Raw genomic sequence first — 19345 nt, 5'->3', positions numbered from 1 at the left:
TAATAAGCGTTTTGTTTGCAAAAGCACATCAGCACTGCTGGCAAAGTGGAACATTTTTGTTAAATGGTTAAATAAGAATAACAGTAAAGCTACTAATGGGCTCTTTCACCTAACTGATTGAAAAAAAAACAACATTTGAAAACAGGTTGAATCTAAATGTCTGAGCTGCGTCCAAACCTGTTGTAAAATATACAATATACCACCTCGCAACATCTGTATTCCATATTAATGCAGCTGTTTTAAACCCAGTCAGTTATCTGCAGAATATTACAGGTGGAAACGTCTGAGGTAAACAGTGCCTAACGTCCTGTTAGACTGCTTAGCTACTAGAGTTTACATTGACCGGTGGAGGATTGGATATTGCTACTATAAATCACATTTGTAATTAATTACTTGAATCTTTTTCACAATCTTTTTGTCGCTATTCAACTCAATTCACCCTGAACAGCGTCAAGACATCAGAAGACTCAGTTAAGCTAAGGCTACTCCGTCAACTTCTTGAGCTAAAGGCTGAAAACGCAGCCCCAGGCCAGCCCTGTACTTCCTGTGACTGGATGAATCGGTTATTTTAAATGTTTTTGGTAAATAAATACATTTATGAATTGAAAACTGGAGCATTTTATAATGTTTTATGTTGACCAGTGTTTTATATTAGCAATTATAAAAACGTGGGCCAGTGTTGTCTGGTGATTTCTAAATTCAGCTATGTAACTCCTCTGCTGCGTTCTCCTCACTGGCTTTCTGTAGCTGCTACCCGCATCAGAACATTCAAAACCCTGACGCTGGTCTACAAGCCAAGAATGGACCAGACCCTCCGTTCTTGATGGCAATGGTCAAAAACCAATCTGCACCAAGAGCCCTTCCAGCTTCGAGTACGGCTCGGCTTGACCCGCCATCCCTTAAGATCCATGGAAGACAAGAGTCCAGGCTTTTTTCTGTCCTGGCACCGAAATGGTGGAACGAGCTTCCCCTGGGTGTCCGAACGTCGTCCAACGCTTGCTGTCTTCAAACACAGATGGAAGACCCACCTCTTCTGAGAGTACTTGGGTGCAGTGTAGTGTTGAGTATTGTGGATCCTAGCTGATACAAACTAGCTGATACTAACAGTGGAGCACTTTTGTAAGTCACTCTGGATAAGAGCTTCTGCTAAATGCCTTAAATTTAAATGGACTTTTTTAGCTATTTGAGATTTTATTAAAGCAATAAGCCACTCGAAACTGTGCATTATTGTGATTTTATCACAGGGAAAGAAGCTTTAAAAACTTTGATTAGAGCTTTGCTAAAAACACCCTTTACTGTGATAAAATCGCAGTACTGCACAGCCTCTCGTGGCTTATTGCTTTAATAAAATCTCAAATAGTTAAAAGTCACCAGAAAACTCTGGTCCAGTCACTATGAACACAGAGCATGTATCATAGTTTTCCAGCTACCTTCACACTTCACATGCTGTGTTTTTGCAAAGTCATTTTTCTGTTTTGTCATGCTCTGAACTTTCAAAGAGAAACTACCAGAACTCATAAATAAAGCAGCACAAACCCAACAAAGAGTTTATCAATACGACGGGTTCCCACATTCTGCAAAGTAAGCAAGTCTGGCTGAAGAAGCCTTTTCTTATGGATGCACTTCTATCCATATCAAAGGAACAAAGAGAGAGAGAGAGAGAGAAAGAGAGAGAGAAAGGGGGAAGCATGCTTTATTTCTTTCCCATTTCAGAGCTCAAAGTGAAAGGCGGAAAACTAAATGAACATTCTTGGTGAACATCACACATTCCTTTTATTTGCTAAGACTTACTGTAAGTGGGTCACACACTGGAGCTGGTGTGGCTGCTGGCTTTGTTGGCTCACAAACCGGCAGCCATGCCATGTCTATATGACTGCTTCTTCTGGTCTAGCTCACCCAAAGCCCTAAGTAACCACACATGTCCTGTGATTCCCTCTCTACCTATAGGAATGCACAAAACCATGTTGGAGAAGCTCTTCGCTACAAGGGGGTTCTTTGAATGATGCCAGAGAAGAACATTGTTTTGGTTCCATATAGAACCATTTTTGTAATAGCGATAGAAGAAGTCAATTTAAAAGGTTCTTCGCCAAATAAAAGGTTAGTCACATTCGTTTCCTTTTACAAAGGAGTGTAGGGTTTTAGGTAATGCCTCCAATTGGTTTTCTAGTATGAAGAACCTTGTTCTTCTATGTACCATGAAAATGTTTTTAGAAACTCTATATTATGAAGAAGGAAGGAAAGAAGTTTTAGGCACAAATTTATATTCAAAATAGCATTATGGGAGATTGGAAGTGTAATTATCTTTATTATCTGATGTATAGACAAATTGCACTTTGAGCTCCCTCTTCATGGACAGCTGTACATGTGCATTTGTTGGATTTTGCACAAATAATTGTATCTAAACTGTGGATAAACGGTACAAAGATCGGTTTGGATTGGATTGGTATCAGTATCGGATGATACTCAGCATTAAGACTCCTTTATTGTCACGTCACATTACACAGGTGTAAAGGTAAATGAAAAACCTGGGTGCGCCGTCCCTCACATATTTACAAAATAGAAATACTGAATATTTACACATTAACTTATACTATACATATACACTCAGTAGGCACTCAATAGGGAAAAAAAGTTCTAACAAAGTTCCACTAACCAAAAATTCCTGGTTGAGTAGATTATTTAAATGGGGGTCCTCTTCACATAAAACGAACAGACACATGGACAACACAGCTCAAACACTAAACTCATACATTAGCCTCATAGCTCTAGTGCAAAGCTACAGAAGTAAACTTTAGATGCAAACCATGTCTTGGCAGATCAACTAAATTCCAGGTAACTAGAATTTTCTGTAAATTAAATTTTTGTCTGAGTGATTGCTTAAAGCCAGACATAGCCACTCCTCATATCAGTATGGAAATGTATCTAAATGAATCTGTGATACAGCAGTACTTTCTAATGGAACAAGTGAGCTAGCTCTCCTAGACCCGAGTGGCACTTTTTTTACAATGAGAATGACTACATCACTTCAGTTGTCTGTCTTTAAATATGGGCCAGTGTTGTGCATAGTGCTCTTACACTGTCCTTCAGACAGACAATCCTCAGTTTCAGATAACTTTAATTATTAGCTGGTCCTGAAAGCTTTCTGAGAATCTTCCCTGTAAATGTAAAAGTGCATTTATCCCACAGAGTTCTCCACGATAGAATTTTCTGTAAATTAAATTTTTGTCTGAGTCATTGCTTAAAGCCAGACATAGCCACTCCTCATATCAGTATGGAAATGTATCTAAATGAATCTGTGATACAGCAGTACTTTCTAATGGAACAAGTGAGCTAGCTCTCCTAGACCCGAGTGGCACTTTTTTTACAATGAGAATGACTACATCACTTCAGTTGTCTGTCTTTAAATATGGGCCAGTGTTGTGCATAGTGCTCTTACACTGTCCTTCAGACAGACAATCCTCAGTTTCAGATAACTTTAATTATTAGCTGGTCCTGAAAGCTTTCTGAGAATCTTCCCTGTAAATGTAAAAGTGCATTTAACCCACAGAGTTCTCCACGATAGAATTTTCTGTAAATTAAATTTTTGTCTGAGTCATTGCTTAAAGCCAGACATAGCCACTCCTCATATCAGTATGGAAATGTATCTAAATGAATCTGTGATACAGCAGTACTTTCTAATGGAACAAGTGAGCTAGCTCTCCTAGACCCGAGTGGCACTTTTTTTACAATGAGAATGACTACATCACTTCAGTTGTCTGTCTTTAAATATGGGCCAGTGTTGTGCATAGTGCTCTTACACTGTCCTTCAGACAGACAATCCTCAGTTTCAGATAACTTTAATTATTAGCTGGTCCTGAAAGCTTTCTGAGAATCTTTCCTGTAAATGTAAAAGTGCATTTAACCCACAGAGTTCTCCACAATAGCCCTGGAATTCCCCTACTCTGCAAAATACAAGTGTTTTCCCTGCTCCCAGCATGCCTGACTCAACTAATCATCTCATCAGCTAATTAAAAAGCCTTTAATGAGGTTAAAATGGGTGTCTTAGAGCGGGGAGACACTAGCATTTGCAGGGCAGAGGTACTCTGGGACCACAACTGTGAAAAAAAGTGCTCTAAATATATAAGAGGATTAATTCCAGCCTAAAAATCTATTTTCAAACCTTGGAAAAACTGCAATATTAGCCGCAACCTCACACTGATTACTTCTTTCTTTTTTTCGCTAGACCATAAAACAAGTGTGCATTGCTGGACTGCATTAAATCCTTTGAGCATGCAACCAGAATTAATTCACCACATGACAGTGCGAAATCACACAGCTCAGGCCGCCCAAGAAGACAGTCAGGCTACGCCTCCAGTGCGAAAACACTAAGTCCTTACATCACATCTCAGACTGCCCAAGTTCTCCTTGACAACAAGGTCACCCTTTCCTGGTTACGCCATTAATAGGGCAGCGTTTGGCCATTCCGAAACCCCACACGGACTCCCGGCAAAAACAATCATAGAGGATAAATGAAATGATGTATCCTGTGAAAAGCAGTCCAGACTGACCCAACTTTTATCTGATTTATATAATGAAGCAATAAGCCACTCAAGGCCATGTGTTCAAGTGACTTTACCAGGGTTAAAAAGCATAACTTCAATACTGAATAGGGGTTGACTGATGTGTTTTTTTCAGGGCAAACAATCAAAGAAGGAGGTTGTTACTGATAATGTTCTTAATTGGATGGAACTAGGGTGATCATACGTTTCTTTTTTCCGGGGTATGTATAGATTTAATTTGGTCTAAGCGTAAAATTGATTTCACATCGATTTCACCTCACCTAAGTCTTCTTAAGCCCACCTTCTGACCCATATCTACACATATCCACTGGTCAAACTAGAGAAAAAGTCTAAAACATTATTAAGCTTTAAATCAGTAATCAAATCTATCACACTCAATTATAGCCTCTCAGACATATCAGGAGGACTGAACAGTGCCCACTAAAATTGTATGTAATTGTATTATATATATATATATATATATATATATATACATATATATATATATATATATATATATATATATATATATATATATATATATATATATATAACATACAATTTTAGTGTGCACTGTTCAGTCCTCCTGATATGTCTGAGAGTTATATATATATATAGGGGGGTAAAAACCTGACACATGTTTTGTTGTTCTGTGATATATATTACTGCAATATTAAAAATACTGAAAACCAGATTTTCACTAGAAAATGATTCAACATGTCATGATATTAATAATGCACTATGCGTATCCGGGACTGGAGTATAATAAATAATGATTAATATCTGGTAGATATGTCATGGAAAATGGAAAACAGTGAGAAAAATAAATAAAAAAAGTTTTACAGATTAATTATGTTTGCTTTATGAATTCAGACGATTTACATAGTCATAAATAAAGAAAATTACTTATTTTAATTTATGTTCTTTATTTACTGTCATTTTAGTTTTCTAGGCCTCTCTAGGGGTTAACCGTGATCTAGACACAACCCAAATTACTGTTCCCAGTAAACAGACACATACACACATGCTTCAGACCTTCCACACAAAGCACTCTGGGCGGGCAGCTGCAGAGAGAGGGTTGTGCTAGGACAAAACAGCACTGACCAGTGGCCTGGCTGTGTTTGATGAGGGCCACTGCTCGTATTTGATGAGTGAGATTGCTTTGAGGGAAAAGGCTGCTCCATTACTGCATTATGGACGCTCTGGGTGTGAAACCGAAGGTTACATTTCGTTCTCTATGGAGGGGTTTGATTCCATGACCACAATAATCTATCAAAGGCTTTTATGGGTGATAGCAGAGCTCATTTCATACTGTGTTAATTCTAGACTGAGGAACCAAGTCTTATCTTCGTCAGAGGAAGGTTAATTGGGGTTAGGCAGTGACCTTAATAAGGGTTAACCTTAATTTGATAATGCAGGGATATTCTCCTTTGATAGAGAACATCTAGGGCTGCTGCAGTGGCATATTTTTAGTACTGCCTCCTTACGACTATATACAATATCTTTGATATTAGGAAGGGGGAGCTCTGCCTCACATTGATTACTATTAAGCTTTTGACTCGACTCAACTTTTACTATTAATGACTCAGGACCTGTTTACACCTGGCCGCAACATGCGTTTTTTATCTGGATAGTATTCAGATATACTTTGACCGGATTCTGCTTGCACTTGTCATTATCCGGTATGTGGCGTTGAGGAGAACGGAAAGTATTCCTTTTACAACCGTTTAAATTGTGTACGAGATCTGCCTCTGCCCACCTTCGAATGTGGTTTGAGTGATCTGATCGTAATCCGATCACAATGCGTCTTGGCTTTTTACGCAGACAATTGAAATCTAAACCTGATCCGATCACCTAAAAAGGCATCTAAGAGAACGGTTTGTGCATCCTTCTTTTCTCACAATGATACAAACATCCTATCGACACCCAACCAACCACATGGGCTACCACAGCAACTACTTGGCAACAAACTAGCAACAACCTGAAACCACAGTAACCACCTGGGCTTCGGCAGCAACTGCTCAACGACCACACAGCAATCATTACGCAACACTACAGTACCTATATGGTACCCATTTAGCAACACCATAGCAACCACCTAGCAGCACAGCAGTAACCACATAGAAAGATCATAGCAATGACAGTTCTTGACCTGCCTAACCAGCCAGTTAATTGTATATATTTTTTTATTAATGTACTTTTGCACAGGCTACAATGGCAATGGTTTTTTAAATGACTCGGATAATTAAAATAATCAACAAATGATGTGATTTGGCCTAGTGTGTGAAGTATGTACGTGAACTATGTCATTAATTATATACAGGCGTAATATAAACTGAACATATAGTAAAAAAAAACTAGAGATGAAAAAAATTTAATCGGGGGTGTATTGGTATTGGCCAATTATTAGCCAAAATATGTGATCGGCGATTTGCCAGTGTTTGCCGATTAGATTATCTTTGTGGGTTAAGGATTACAGCAGCTCTGCATGAGGGTCATCTGTCATTGGACACTACTATTCTTGTTCAACCTGCAGAAACTCATTCAAGCAGTGCTGTACTCTGCTCCATCAGTCTGGCATTGTTGAGGGATCTAATACACATTTCTAGAATGTCTAAAACTACTAGCCTCATGAAGAAAACAGAGTAAAGACTTTTAGCACCACTAATTGAATATCCCTCTCGAGAGTACATCACTCAGCCCAGTACAGTGAGTATCAGAACACAGCAGAGCTAGCACATACAATCACACAAACAGTGCAGACCACATTTAACCATGACCAAAAGTACAGCAGTAACAGGATCTCTCGGCTGATGGTTTGGAGTTCAAAGGTGTTTTAAATGTAGTTGATTTAAAACCCAGTCCATCCCTCGATCGGTATTGACGATTGACAGATTACACTGAAAGACATTCGCTAATGGGTAATCATCGATTGGTATTGTTGATACTGATCATCAATTACCCATTAGGGAAGGGTCAATCATAACAGATCACACTGAAAGACAATCGCTGGGTACCGGCCCCAAAAACACTGATCGGTCCATCTCTAGAAAAAACAGCAGTTATTCTAGACTTGTAAGGGTTAATGAGGTCTCCATGGTGTGGATGGCATCAGACAAAGTCTCATGTTGCTTCGTGGCTCGGCCTCACGCTCCATCTGTGCTCAGTGAGTCTGCGCTGAGTCATTATTAACACACCCGCCCGGCAGGAGCTGGACGACAAGACGGCCGAGGCGAGCACTCACGAGAAACACTTTCACACTCCGTTCTCTCCTACCACATTCCCAACACTCGCCTCCACTAATAGCGCGGCACGGAATCCCTTCACTTAAGCAATGCGAGAGAGCACTTCAGACTCATTAGTATACAATAACCAACAGCTTTCACAAATATGGTGTAACAGAAATCAAGACTGTGCATGGAAGTACAGTACAAACAGCCTGCTGCTGACGCCACCGCATGCTTTTACTGTAATAAATCAGCTCAGTGATGAGACTGCGTGATGAGGCTGCGAGGTGCTGAATTGCTGTCGGGTTGAAGGACAAGTGTAGGACGAGTGTAGGAACGATGGGGTCAGCCTGCTAAAGCCTTCAGGCCCCGGAGTCCCTGAAGTGGGCAGTGGCTGTTGAAAGTGGCTGAGATTTCCCAGCATTGACTGAAGCCAGCGGCACTGCGAGCCACACACCCACAGCACTGACTCTGTCCACACACATCATATCCACACACAAAAATGGGGGAGGGAAGGAGGGAGGGAGGGAGAGGGCGAGAGAAAGAGAGTGAGTGTAAAATAGGGTGAGAAACAGATGGAGAAATGTAGGGGAGAGAGAGAGAGAGAGAGAGAGAGAGATAGAGAGAGAGAGATGTGAAAGAGAGAGAGAGAGAGAGAGAGAGAGAGAGAGAGAGAGAGAGAGAGAGAGAGAGATGGAATAAGAGAGCGATACAGAGAGAGAGAAAATGAAAAAGATAGAGAGGAGAAAGAGAGAGAGATGAGAAAGAGAGAGAGACAGGTAGAAAGAACGTGAAAGACAGAGAGATGAGTGAGAGATGAGAGAGAGAGAGAGAGAGAGAGAGAGAGAGAGAGAGAGAGAGAGAGAGAGAGAGAGAGAGAATGTAAAAGACAGATGAGAGAGAGAGAGGTAGTAAGATGGAGTGGAAAAGAGAAAAGGGGAGGAGATAAAGAGGATAATAAAGGCAAAGATAAAAGTCAGGAAGAGAGAGAGAGAGAGAGAGAGAGAGAGAGAGAGAGAGAGATGAAAGGGGGCGAGAGACAGGTGGAGAAAGAAACAGTGAGAGTGGGAGAGAAAGGGGGTAGAAAATGCTGTAATATGACAGATGATCAGAAATAGAACTCTTAATAAAGCATCTACAAAGGGTTCTTTGAACACTGCCATGTAAGAACCACTTTTGGTTTCATAAAGAACCATAAAGAACAATTTGTGTACAGAACCCTTTAAATGCTCAAGGAAAATCCCTTACTTGGCCAATTGAAAGGTTCTTCACACTCTCACATCTCCGGGGCTCCGTGCTTTAATTTCCTACAAAAGGAGACCTTCTCTTACTTTCTCGTTGCCAAGCTCACTCCCTACAAAACCAGAAGCACTGTAAATATCTGCAGCAATAAGAACCAGCGCCTGGAGATCCAAACACAGCGAAAAAATGAAAAAGCAGCAGATGAAGAAAGCCTGGAGTGTCTGAAATACATGGAAATTGCATCCAGTAGATGTGCGTAGAGCTACATGTTCAGTGCTTTGGAGGAAGTTCAGTGTAATGTATTATGTGACATTTATTAACAAGCCTGAATTTACTGTTCTCACCATTCAATTAGTCCACTTCTGCCACCCTGGCCTCGATTTCCTCTCTTGAGGATTATATGCCAGGACGTTTCATACTGGGGAAACTCTGTTGCTCTCTGTGGGGCCATGGAGGATTTTAAAGGATATGGGAGAAGAGGCCTGGTCTGGAGTTCAGGCTGAATCCTTGCACGCCTTGCCTGGTCAGATGGAGGCTCTGAGGGGTTAAAGTGACCCGCAGGCCATTGCTTGGGGCCTGCCGTGCTTGCCTCTGCGTGGCCAGGCCCGAGCAGATGGTGGCCATATGTCTGCAAAACAGAGGCCAAGAGCCAGGAATACGTGGCCAGAGATGAAGAAGAGGAGAAATGGACAAGATGAACTACTTCTACTCTAGATGCAACTACACAGTAACTAACTAACATGATGTAGTAACTACAGTACAATAGAAATGCTTAAATTAATCATTTGACTCTTCAACTTTGGTAAGCCATGTCTCTCCTCTGCTGCGTTCTCTTCACTGGCTTCCTGTAGCTGCCTGCATCAGATTAAAAACCCTGACGCTGGCCTACAAAGCCAAGAATGGACCATCCCCTCCATACTTGATGGCAATGGTCAAAAGCTGATCCGCACCAAGAGCCCTTTCAGCTTCAAGTACGTCTCGGCTCGACCCGCCATCCCTCAAAATCTGCGGAAGACAAGCATCCAGGCTTTTTTCTGTCCTGGCACCGAAGTGGTGGAACGAGCTTCCCCTGGGTGTCCGAAGGCCGAGACGCTCGCTGTCTTCAAACGCAAACTGAAGACCCACCTCTTCCGAGAGTACTTGAGCGAATAGCAGAGTACTATGGTCGCCTTATTGTCTTGTGTTTAGTAATGTCTAAAGCTTAGAGGTATCTTTGAACTATTAGTCTATTCTAACTAGCTGAGGTTTTTCTTGGGTAAATAGCAAAGAGACTTTACCAAATGAGAAGGAGAGTCTGTGTCTGCTTCTGGTCTTCTGCACAGACTCTGGTTACAAATTTGACTACATGGCGATCAGGCTTGGCTTCATTTCTGTAGAACGGAAGGGAATGGAACCGCAGGGTCCATGTTTTATAATGCAGTGGATCTAATATTTTACCATTTCTAAACATTGTTTATTACCATCCTTGGAATGATTTTAAAACATCTTGCCTAAGGGCGTCTTCACTTGTATTTCCCAAACACAAGACCGATTCTAGGTTTGTTTGTGGGAGGGACTCATTATCACTGCTCTGCTTTCACACAGAAGAATTCCAAAGGAACCATGGATCAGTTGTGCAGTTTGGAGCGTCACTTTAATGAGCGCATTTTTACAAAATGGTAGGACCTTTCGTAAATCGCTGTTTTTTTTATATTCCCTGAATACAAACACTTAAGCAGTCAAGATCAGGGCCTGGAGTCATGGCATTTCACCATGCAGGAACAGCTGCAAATAAGGAGCCGTTCCTGCAGGAGTGGGTTTTTAGCCGTGCAGGCAATAAGTCAAAGTCATCACATCGCGCTACCCCAATTTGCATGAAGTGAACCCTTTTGGGAAGCTGATTTTAGGAAGACCAGATATTGGGTCAAAGGTTCAAAAACAGCTTTAACACTTGACTAAATATACTGAACTCTCAGAGAAAGCCTTTACTTTTAAGATAGCATGTCGAGTATGTACTCTTAAAACAAAGGTACTACATGGAACCAAAAAAAAAGTGACAAACCCAATGTCACGCCTCCTGTCAAAATAAGTAATCTAAATAATAAGAATCAGGAATCAGCAGGTGCTAATTAATATTCATATCTGATTCAGGAGGAATGACTTTACTGTTGTCAGGGTAATTATATATGTGCAAAACCTGTGGGAAAGGAAACAGAGTTGAAGGGTTATGGAATACTAAAACGCTGCAAACGGAGACAAACTTCTTTAATATTCATTTTTCAAGATGTTCAGGTTTCTCTCCTTGCATGTTACTTGTTCTCTGATGTTCTCCTCCATCAAAACACCCATGAAACTCTACACCAGCATCACACTATAAACACATATCCATCGACTGAAATGCAGAAGCGGTTCTGCAATGGCGGCTTTGAAAAACTATGGTATTAAAAGGGTTGAGGGAAAAAATATGATCCTTAGATGCATCTTGATGCGGACGTGGGCGATTCTGAATCGATTCACAAACATCAAAAATCGATTTTCTAACACAATGTTTATTGCCAAGGATTTGTGCCCGTATTCAGGCACCGAGAACCAGGGCTCTTTGGATCTGAGATACAGCAGTGTCCCGTATCCAAGACATTTAACTGACACAGCGATCCCCAAACTCTACTAACAGGCCAAAATGAAATCATGGAATCAGAATGTCAAAAAACGATTTTCCAAACCTTTATTGATAACGCAATGTTGATGGAACGCAAAAGACGGAACTGAGAAGTATGGAAGTGCAGAGCCAGACAGTTTGAGGTTGGCAAAAACTACAATTGGGCATTTATTATTGCTACCAACCATCAAGCAAGTGATCGAGTCCCATCTACATTCTACAGCCACACCAAAACCAAAGTCATGAAATCACTGCAGAAAACAGGTGGGATAGCTGTAATGTGATGCCTGGACATCCATAACCACAGAATCTGATGTCACAGTAACTGAGCATTTTATTAAGATGATTGACAGCTAGCGTCTCATGTGCTCCAAACAAACAAGAGCAGCGAAAGAGATCCACATGGGTGCAGATCTGGCTGAGCTGTTAAAGAGTGCAGCAGAGGAACGGCAGATCACTGAGAAAGACGCTGCTGCTGCAGCTGAACTGGGTAAATTCCAACATGTGAAATGCTATGCCCACACCCTAAGCCTGGCCTTTCAGCGAGAGCTCAAGTTGCCCACTGGGTTAAGGCATTTATCCCCCGCAGCCCCACTGCAAAACCTTCCAGTTAAGCTGGAACCTTGCCACATTGCTTTGATTTGTTTTATTAGTAAAAGATATTGGAAGTACATTAATTACCAATCTGAATCGGAATCGAATCGAATTGTGAAGTGCCTAGAAATTCCTACTCATGGGTTTTAATGTAGATGAGCTGATGAGAACACAGAAAGCAAAGCATCCTTGCTTTAGCTTTAAAAGGGTTAACAACTGGCTTGCAGATGTGGACCATGCCCTTCAATAAGCTGGGACAAGGAGAAGAACTCTGAGGATATTAGGGCTGGAGCTCTGGGTGGCTTCGTTGTAATGCTCAAAGCTTTAGAAGTCAGAGCAACAGAAGAAAGGAGGTGATGGGGTGGTGGTGAGTGTGAAATTGTTCATCATAGAAGGGAAGTGGAAAAGGGAGGATTCAAAGGGCAGAAAATAGAGGTGGTGGAGTTTGTATGGACATTACACCATATGGACAAGAGTATTGGGACACCTGCTTATTCATTGTTGTTTTTAACATCAAGGCAATTTAAAAAGGGTTTATCCTGGTTATGATGGAACAACTATCTCTAATGTTCAGGAAAGAAGGCTTTCTACTGGTTTTTGGCACTGCTTTGAGGATTTCACTGCATTCAGTGACAAGAGCGTTAGTAAGGTCAGGATGCTGGATGATCAGCACTCCCACCTCATCTCAAAAGTACTGCATGAAGCACTATTATTTCAGAGAACAGAATTCCACTGCCCCACAGACTAATGCTGAGGGGTTTTAAATGGTGTCAATAGGTTCATGGTGTCAATAGGTTCATGATCTGAGAATCCCAGTGAATCCTATTCTATTGGCAGTACTTCTCTACAGGAACTAGACAAGCTGTGTGTCATTTGCATAGCTTTGTATGTGCTGTCAGCACCATAAAGACGTGGTGTCCACAAACATTTGGACATATAGTGCATTTCATTCATAGCGCCACTTCAACTAATCACTTGCACTTCCTATCATCTTCTCTTTGATAAAGCAGCTGTGTTCTAACATGAAAACGACGGGTCACACCGGACTGCCAACTGCTGACAGTCCTGCTACACGGTTAGCTTTGCTGCCGCTTTGCCGCGCTGCCCAGGGGAAGCGCTCCAGAGCGATCATTTATGACACGGTGTGACTTTTGACTTGGCCTAAAATCTGAAACAGAGGAGGAAAAATAATCATGAAGGTTGCGTCAAGTCACCTGCAAATGCCACAGTAGCACGCTCTTACATGTGCAAATGAGACCACTCCTCAGGTGGCAATTACTGTTTTTCACACTGACATTTAGCCCAATTTGTCTGCCAGCAAAAAGTCCTTGAAGCCATTAGAGCTTGGATGGGGTGTCACAGGCACAGGACTCATCAGGTCCCAGGAAAACAGTGCAGAAAAACGCTGAACTGATACACAGCTCCAGGGCTGACAACCTCATTTATACCTTCCCTCACAGCTGTGGTAAATACACTATATGTCCAAATATTTGTGGACACCCTTTCTAATGAATGCATTCAGCTACTTGCACCAACACGTATGTGAATATGAACACACACGCAGCTTGTCTAGCTACTGTTGACTTTAAGTACTGCCAATAGAATAGGACTCTATGGAGCAGATAAACATGAACTTTTGGCACTATGCCGAATGCCAGGTGTGGGCTAGAGGGGTATAAAGCCCTCTACTGAGAACTGTTCTCTCTGGAAAGATAAACGGTGCTCCATCCAAATTCCCATCTAAATTGGGGTGTTGGGGATGAGGTAGGGTGGTGATCATTCAACATCCTGACCTCACTAGCTATCTTGTGTTGCTGAATGCAATCAAATTCTCACAGCAATACTCTAAAATCCAGTAGAAAGCCTTCTTCCCTGGACAGTAGGGATAGTTACTCCAAAAAAGGTAGTACAGGCTCTTAGTACCCTTGACTTTGTAAGAAACAATGAATGAGTCCAAATATTTTTTTTCCCCATATACCGTACATTATAATGGAGTTACACGCCTTCTTTATGCCAATAATGGTTCATAAAAGTCCAGTGTTTCAGTTAAGCTTCTGGCGCACTGATCTGATATACAAGGACCTGAAAGCAGCTGGGTGACAGTAACCAACCCAGGGGTATTCTGTAACATTGCTTCTCGCTTCCCGGCCAGGTGTACAGCAAACAGCAGTTCATTGGTCGCTAGCTGTCCAGATGAGGAGTGGGTGGACTGAGCGGAAGAGAGCATTGCAGGGTGTTTCAGAATCATGTGAAATCCTGCTCTACCTGGTTGCACTGCATTTTGTCACTGTTGTATAAAAGCCCTGTTGCCCTATTATTTTTCACAGCTCTTTATATTGTGTGGGTATTTAATTATGCATGGACCATTAGACACTGTCCAAGCAATCGTTTTTGTTAAGCTATATTGCAAGATGCTGAAAGCATTTTCTCTTATTCTACACTCTATTAAGGGCTAAAACCTAGGTTAACATTACCCCAGAATTTGGGTTGATAACCACATTTCAACCACATGGCTTGGGTTGGCATATATGGGTCATTATTAAGTCCATGCTTTCTGACAGTAGGTTTTATAAAAAACGTCATTAACCTATGAAACCCTGTATGTAAGCTCACATTTCATTTCTTCACTCTCACAAGTGCATTACTGTCATAATTAACAACAGTTTTATAGGCCCTAAAATAGAACCATGTGGGACTCCACAGGTCAAGTTATAAAATGGTTACCAAATAATTCACAATACTTTCTGTAGTAGAATAAATAGATGAATAATAAACCTACAGTTCAAGGGATTCACCTCTTAAACATTTATTATACACCGCTATTACCAAGGAGTAGCCCCAGCAGTTCGCACAGAAACCTCTGTAGTTACTGAATAACACACCTTAGTGTCTAATAAGCCTTGGAGTGTTAACATGTACTGTATATGTACTTTTATTTAACCTTTATTTATTGAAACTGCGGCATAGCGAAAAGCTCGGTCTCCTAATTCAGTACGTGCCATGGGAATCTTCAGAAGATGCATATTCAGAAGAGAACATAGACCATAAGCTATCTGTATGTACTTATGTAGTGGGTCATTTTTCTGAATCCAGACTTCTTATGTAGTGTCGAATGCATTATTTCAACAAATGTGACTTTCTTTTCAAACTTAACTTGAATTTAAGTGGGTGATAAGTTATCATCCAACACCTGGTTTGCTTATCCAGTGCTTAATGATGTTAAGTCAGGTGAGCTGGTGATGGACACATCCTGGCTGGGGGCATTCAGGTGAATTCTGGACCCAAGCTTTGTTCTCCAAACTAGCTCACAAGATCTGAACTACATTCTTCACTGTTATTTTTTTTTTTTACATTTTTTTACTGAATGTTGACCTGCATCTGGTTCTAATGTGATCTCTGCCAAAGTAAATGCTTCTAAATAATCTGCTTAGGTGCTTAAAACCTCAGCACAGCACTGATATTAACAGGTATTCCAGTAAAGTTGTTCCTTTTTTATGACATTGATTAGTTGTGTATTTATCCAGTCTCAGGCATCCTCTGCAGTTACGAAAGCCATTCCTCCTCCCTTCTCATTCGCACCATCCGGCAAGCTAAGCCATCACACATCATCACACGAGCTCCGGCAGTCTGAGCGGCAGCTGAAGCAGAGCTTGTGGGAGGGCGACCTCTCACTGGATAATTATTCGCTGGGATAGGGTTCGTTTGACGGGTCTGCCTCATCTCCACTGCTTGTGAAGGGAATCAGCCATGCACAGTGTGAACGCTGCTCCAGCAGCAGGTTGAAGGAAGAGCTTGAGGGATGAGGAATTTTTCGCAGAGTCGAAAATGTCTGACTGTGTTAAAATGGCAGACCGCATAGGGAGTGAAAACCTCAGTTCTGGAATTTGAATATCCTGACATGCTTGGGAACTCACGCAAGATACCAGAGGAAGCCATGCCACTTCCTGTAGCAGCAGAGGCAGCAGATCAGAGTGAGGGGTTACTGAGTGGTGCTTAGCTTCTGCTCTGGCAGCAAGGCTTACAGGGCGATTCCGAGGGAGCTCAGAGATGACGAGCAGCACGCCTCATATATACTCTCTGTTTTTGACATTGAGAGAGTTTATTTGTTCTGTAAGGGAACTTTTTTACAGTATTCTTAGCAGAAAAGCTAGTTTTGTGGTCAGTAATAAATCGTAAGCTGATTAATCCCAGCAGTGTTGATAGATTATTGCTGTATTGGCAATTAGCCATTTGTCAGAGGCAGTCAATATCAAAATGTAGAAATCGGATGTGTAAACAGTAAGTATTTTTGGTTGATTAGGCCAAAAACTGCTCAGATCTGGTTTTGCAGGCCTATTTACAACCCTGTTATTTTGCCTCAGAATAAAATGCTGATGCTTGCTTTTATTGGCTGATTTACATCACATTACAACACAGCCCACAGCAGCCATGTTGCCTAGCCTAGCTTAGCACTGTAACAACAACACTGTACACATGTTTTATTCCTGTTCATTGTGTAACAGTGTTGCTATCCTCTTGATATGGTAAAAGATAAAGAGATGACCCAATCAGCTGGGATTAGGCTTTTAGCCCATACCCATGGTGCTTTCCCCAAGGGGGCTCTTTCCACAGCTGTCTGCTGTGCTTTTAGCCTAGCAGCTACAAGCTTCTCTGGTTTTAGGATCCTGGCTCATCGAATTTTGATACTCTTTTACAGACACTGGTGCAAACAAATGTGTGGTCAACTAGCAGAGTGTGGAGTTAATGTACACCGGAAAACCATCTACAAGAAACAAAACCACCGCATTCGCCCGAAGTGGCCATTACCTTCTTCTGTGATGCAGCTTTGACTAGGCTTTCGCTAGTGGCCTGAATAGGGGGTTTGTGGTTTTGGTTGTGAGGGATTTTCTTGTGAAGGAGGACACAGCAGTAGTTCAGGTTCACGACATGTCAGTTCCATGTACTGAACTCTCATTATCCAACTATGCAAGACGTGCAATGACCCCCCATCGCAGGACATGCAACGTCCCTTAAGGCAGTTTTTTTTTGCTGCTTGATGCAAAAGAAGAAGCCACCCTGTTCTCATTTTCCATTCTCATTCCAGTTTATTTTACTCCAAACTTGCGCATTTTTACCATCATGCCATGCTGGACTTGGACTTCTGGTATATATATATATATATATATATATATATATATATATATATATATATATATATATATGTGTGTGTGTGTGTGTGTGTGTGTGTGTGTGTGTGTGTGTACCAGAAAACTGACATCAGTGTGATTAATGAACCAAAAGACAAACATATGAATAAATTCACAAGCCAACAAACCTTGTAAACCACGCTAGGCTCTGGTTTAACTGAGCTGATGTGTTATCTTAACAGTTTATCTGTTTTGTGATATTTCAAAAGAATCTGCCATGAGAGGCCATGTGACTGTCTGCAGTGATTTTCTGCTGCTCGAAATCTGTAGTTATAAATAAAAGTGACATATGTGGACATGTGTATACACATCAGCCTCAGTCTACAAGTATCTTGCTATTATCTGTCCACACAAAACTGCACTTTTTGAAAACGCTCACCAATGTGAAGATTTGTGAAAACTCTGTTGTCAGTGTGGGCTGGGAAAAGTGAGCTTTACGAAAACGCTGACATCACAACGCATGCATGTTTCTGGCTGAACCTCAAATCCCCCTTTACTTCCTGTATACTAAACTACATAAGTCATAACACTACGACTACACACTAGATTTTAGATTTGGACATATGAATAAATGTAAATTCTGTTCTATTATAGATGTAATAACACAATGTTTAGATTTAGATTTCATAATTTTGTGACTTATTTACACTACATAGGGAGTAGGGTGTAATTTGTGATTAATCTTGTTATACATGGCTAGCATACTCGTGCAAGAGTTTTCGTCTCTGTGTGCACAGAAATACTTAAAAAAATGTCAAATATCTGGACATGTGGACGTGTCAGTCTCATTTTAAAACTGGAACTTTCTGTGCTGTAATTATGATTCAGAGCTCACGAAGAACTAATCCACACGTCAGAAAAAACTGTCAGAAATTTATATTTCTAACAGAGCAGGTATGCAGAGAGAATATGGTCTGTTCGGATCACTCTGTGTGTTGCGTTCGTTTTTCAAATGAGCCACTTCAGATTCAGCTTAAAAGCGAGAACCACTCATTCTGGAGGTTTCCGTGTGCTTGTTTGATGCATGTCTGGGCGTAATTTGAGCACTGTAATAATTATTGCATAGAAAGTTCATTTTAAAATAAAAATATTTTGAACAAGAAAAATAAATCATTTTTTCCTACATCACGTATTTTACCACAGCTTGCTTAGTTCAGTTCTCTGCAAGGCTGTGTGTATGAGCCCATTTGTCATTTTGTTCTTCAAACACTTCCAATCAACCATTCAAGAGTGAATTACTTCTCCTTCAAACGTCTGGACTGCCCTCAAGGACTCCCTAACTAACTTCCCCTAAATGACACACATGACTATCCACTCCTTCGAACATTAGTGCTTTACTTTATTCCATTACAGCGTTCATTAGAAGCAGTGGGGCATGGTGTCCCACTTTCCCTCAGATTGATGGATCAGAGACAGCAGTGGGCACACATTCTCACTGATGATTATGAAAGAAGCACACTGCACAGGGCAGGCACAACTCAACAGAACTCTGCTGTCAGCTTCTAGAAAACTCCGGCTGGGCCCTTAAGGGCGTCCCTTGATTCCCGACCTTACCAATCAGCAATTGGCCCTTGTCCAATGCCTTTAAGTGAAGTATAGCAGACTCTCAGCCAAGTCATTATTGAACGGTGTCCTGCCATTTGCATTCAGTGTTCAGCTCAATGTAAACAGCCTCTCTTGTCTCTTTCTCCAGTAATGGTAATTGCAGTGGTGTGAAAGGCAGATCAAGCATTCTTGTACTGGGCCTGCAGACACCACTTAGGGACTCAGCACTCAACGTTGTATCCATGAAACATGACTGATTTGGGTCAAGAGGAGGGCCACTAAAGCTTCAGACCTGAGGGAGACATGCTTTCAGTGACAGAGCTAACCCACTAGCAAGCACAGCAGGACCCATGAGGGTCTTGTAGGCACCATCTG

At 41.3% G+C, this 19345-nt stretch overlaps 1 protein-coding gene across 1 annotated transcript in view; it reads right to left on the bottom strand.

The window, feature by feature from the left end:
* btbd11a (BTB (POZ) domain containing 11a) overlaps nt 1–19345 on the bottom strand; it is a 248887-nt gene that overhangs the window by 92265 nt on the left and 137277 nt on the right. The window lies entirely within an intron of this gene.

The sequence above is a fragment of the Salminus brasiliensis genome, chromosome 2 (genome assembly GCF_030463535.1).
Source record: "Salminus brasiliensis chromosome 2, fSalBra1.hap2, whole genome shotgun sequence".
Classification (NCBI taxonomy): domain Eukaryota; kingdom Metazoa; phylum Chordata; class Actinopteri; order Characiformes; family Bryconidae; genus Salminus; species Salminus brasiliensis.
This window is presented reverse-complemented; position numbering and strand designations above follow the sequence as displayed.